The sequence below is a fragment of the Zea mays genome, chromosome 1 (assembly GCF_902167145.1).
Source record: "Zea mays cultivar B73 chromosome 1, Zm-B73-REFERENCE-NAM-5.0, whole genome shotgun sequence".
NCBI lineage: Eukaryota > Viridiplantae > Streptophyta > Magnoliopsida > Poales > Poaceae > Zea > Zea mays.
Window position 1 is genome coordinate 301,973,293 of NC_050096.1, and position 4,477 is coordinate 301,977,769.

The window sequence follows — 4,477 nt, forward strand, 5'->3', positions numbered from 1 at the left end:
CCTCACTTTGATGGAGAGGACTACGGATTTTGGAGCCACAAAATGCGTACTCACTTGTTCTCTCTCCATCCTAGCATATGGGAGATTGTAGAGAGTGGAATGCACTTTGATAGTATGGATAGTCCTATGTTTATTAATGAACAGATTCATAAAAATGCACAAGCTACTACTGTGTTGCTAGCCTCTTTGTGCAGGGACGAGTACCATAAGGTGAGCGGCTTGGACAATGCCAAGCAGATTTGGGACACCCTCAAGATCTCTCATGAGGGGAATGATGTCACCTTGCTCACCAAGATGGAATTGGTGGAGGGCGAGCTTGGACGATTCGCAATGATAAGGGGCGAGGAGCCAACTCAAACATACAACCGGCTCAAGACCCTTATCAACAAAATAAGGAGCTACGGAAGCACGCGATGGACGGACCACGACATCGTCCGACTGATGCTAAGGTCCTTTACCGTTCTTGATCCTCATTTGGTGAATAATATTCGTGAGAATCCCAGGTACACCAAAATGTCGCCTGAAGAAGTCCTAGGAAAATTCGTCAGCGGGCGAATGATGATCAAGGAAGCGAGGTACGTGGACGACGCCTTGAATGGACCGATCAACGAGCCGCAACCTCTTGCTCTCAAAGCAACAAGAAGCAAGGAGGCGCTACCTAGCAAGGTGGCACAAATTGAGGCGGCCGGACTTAATGATGAAGAGATGGCACTCATCATCAAACGCTTCAAGACGGTGCTAAAGGGTCACAAGGGGCAGCCAAGCAAGACCAAGACAAAGGGGAAGCGCTCATGCTTCAAGTGCGGTAAGATTGGTCATTTTATCGCTAACTGCCCCGATAACGATAATGACCAGGAACAGGGAAACAAGAGGGAAAAGAAGAAGAATTACAAGAAGACCAAGGGCGAGGCACATCTTGGAAAGGAATGGGATTCGGATTGCTCCTCTTCCGACTCCGACAACGAGGGACTCGCCGCCACCGCCTTCAACAAATCAGCCCTCTTCCCAAACGAGCGTCACACATGCCTTATGGCAAGGGAGAAGAAGGTATGTACTCGAAACTCTACCTATGCTTCTTCAAGTGAGGACGAATCTAGTGATGAGGATGAAATAGACTATTCATGTTTGTTTAAGGGCCTAGATAGAACCAAGGTAAACAAAATTAATGAATTGATTGATGCCTTGAATGATAAGAATATGCTTTTAGAAAAGCAAGAGGATTTGTTGTATGAAGTGCATGATAAATTTGTAGAAGCACAAAAATCTCATGCTCTAGAAGTTAAAAGAAATGAAATGCTTTCTTGTGAATTATCTTCTTGCCATGAGACAATTTCTAAATTAAGGAGCATTAATGATGATTTGAATGCTAAGTTAGAGATTGCTAGTAAATCTACCTCTTGTGTAGAAAATGTTATAACGTGCACTAGGTGTAAAGATATTAACCTTGATGCTTATAGTGAACACCTAGCTTGCATTTCTAAATTAAATGAAGAGGTAGCTAGTCTTAATGCCCAACTTAAGACTAGCAAAAGTGATTTTGAGAAACTAAAATTTGCTAGGGATGCCTACACGGTTGGTAGACACCCCTCAATTAAGGATGGACTTGGCTTCAAGAGGGAAGCCAAGAACTTAACAAGCCATAAGGCTCCCATCTCCGCCAAGGAGAAAGGGAAGGCCCCTATGGCAAGTAGTGCTAAAAAGAACCATGCCTTTATGTATCATGATAAGAGACAAACTAGAAATGCTTATAGGAGTTACAATGCTTATGATGATTTTGATTCTCATGACATGTGTGCTTCTAGTTCTTTCTATGTGCATGATAGAAATGTTGGTAGGAGAAATGTTGTTCACAATATGCCTAGGAGAAATGTTGTTAATGTTCCTAGGAAAGTTAATGAACCTTCTACAATATATCATGCTTTGAGTGCCTCCTTTGCAATTTGTAGAAAGGATAGAAATGTGATTGCTAGGAAAATAGGGGCAAAATGCAAGGGAGATAAAACTTGCATTTAGGTCCCTAAGACAATTGTAACTAACCTTGTAGGACCCAACAAGAGTTGGGTACCTAAGTCCCAAGCCTAAATTTGCCTTGCAGGTTTATGCATCCGGGGGTTCAAGCTGGATTATCGACAGCGGATGCACAAACCATATGACGGGGGAGAAGAAGATGTTCACCTCCTACGTCAAGAATAAGGATTCCCAAGATTCGATTATATTCGGTGATGGGAATCAAGGCAAGGTAAAAGGGTTAGGTAAAATTGCAATTTCTAATGAGCACTCTATCTCTAATGTGTTTTTAGTAGAGTCTCTTGGATATAATTTGCTATCGGTTAGTTAATTATGCAATATGGGATATAACTGTCTATTTACAAATGTAGATGTGTCTGTCTTTAGAAGAAGTGATGGTTCACTAGCATTTAAGGGTGTACTAGACGACAAACTTTATTTAGTTGATTTTGCAAAAGAGGAGGCCGATCTAGATGCATGCTTAATCGCTAAGACTAGCATGGGCTGGCTGTGGCATCGCCGCTTAGCACATGTGGGGATGAAGAACCTTCACAAACTTCTAAAGGGAGAACACGTGATAGGTCTAACCAATGTTACTTTCGAAAAAGATAGACCTTGTGCAGCATGTCAAGCAGGTAATCAGGTGGGAGGAGCACATCACAGCAAGAATGTGATGACCACATCAAGACCCCTGGAGCTGCTACATATGGACCTCTTCGGACCCGTCGCTTATCTAAGCATAGGGGGAAGTAAGTATGGTTTAGTTATTGTGGATGACTTTTCCCGCCTCACTTGGGTATTCTTTTTGCAGGATAAGTCTGAGACCCAAGGAACCCTCAAGTGCTTCCTAAGGAGAGCTCAAAACGAGTTTGAGCTCAAGGTGAAGAAGATAAGGAGCGACAACGGGTCTGAATTCAAGAACCTTCAAGTGGAGGAGTTCCTTGAGGAAGAAGGAATCAAGCACGAGTTCTCCGCTCCCTACACACCACAACAAAATGGTGTGGTAGAGAGGAAGAACAGGACGCTCATCGATATGGCGAGGACGATGCTAGGAGAGTTCAAGACCCCCGAGTGCTTTTGGACGGAAGCCGTGAACACGGCTTGCCACGCCATCAACAGGGTCTACCTTCATCGCCTCCTCAAGAAGACGTCGTATGAGCTACTAACCGGTAACAAACCCAATGTATCTTACTTTCGTGTATTTGGGAGCAAGTGCTACATTCTAGTGAAGAAGGGTAGAAATTCTAAGTTTGCTCCCAAAGTTGTAGAAGGGTTTTTGTTAGGTTATGATTCAAATACAAAGGCGTATAGGGTCTTCAACAAATCATCAGGTTTGGTTGAAGTCTCTAGCGACGTTGTATTTGATGAGACTAATGGCTCTCTAAGGGAGCAAATTGTTGATCTTGATGATGTAGATGAAGAAGATGTTCCAACGGCCGCGATACGCACCATGACGATTGGAGATGTACGGCCTCGGGAACAATTGGAGCAAGATCAACCGTCTTCCTCAACTATGGTGCATCCCCCAACTCAAGACGATGAACAGGTTCATCAACAGGAGGCGTGTGATCAAGGGGGAGCACAAGATGATCATGTGATGGAGGAAGAAGCGCAACCGGCACCTCCAACCCAAGTTCGAGCGGTGATTCAAAGGGATCATCCCGTCGACCAAATTCTGGGTGACATTAGCAAGGGAGTAACTACTCGGTCTCGATTAGTTAATTTTTGTGAACATTACTCCTTTGTCTCTTCTATTGAGCCTTTCAGGGTAGAAGAGGCCTTGCTAGATCCAGACTGGGTGTTGGCCATGCAAGAGGAGCTCAACAACTTCAAGAGGAATGAAGTTTGGACGCTGGTGCCTCGTCCTAAGCAAAATGTTGTGGGAACCAAGTGGGTGTTCCACAACAAACAAGACGAGCACGGAGTGGTGACGAGGAACAAGGCTCGACTTATGGCAAAAGGTTATGCCCAAGTCGCAGGTTTGGACTTTGAGGAAACTTTTGCTCCTGTGGCTAGGCTAGAGTCCATTCGTATCTTGCTAGCATATGCCGCTCACCATTCTTTCAGGTTGTTCCAAATGGATGTGAAGAGCGATTTCCTCAACGGGCCAATAAAGGAGGAGGTGTACGTGGAGCAACCCCCTGGCTTCGAGGATGAACGGTACCCCGACCACGTGTGTAAGCTCTCTAAGGCGCTCTATGGACTTAAGCAAGCCCCAAGAGCATGGTAGGAATGCCTTAGAGATTTCTTAATTGCTAATGCTTTCAAGGTTGGGAAAGCCGATCCAACTCTTTTCACTAAGACATGTGATGGTGATTTGTTTGTGTGCCAAATTTATGTCGATGACATAATATTTGGTTCTACTAATAAAAAGTCTTGTGAAGAGTTTAGCAGGGTGATGACGCAGAAATTCGAGATGTCAATGATGGGCGAGTTGAACTACTTCCTTGGGTTCCAAGTGAAGCAACTC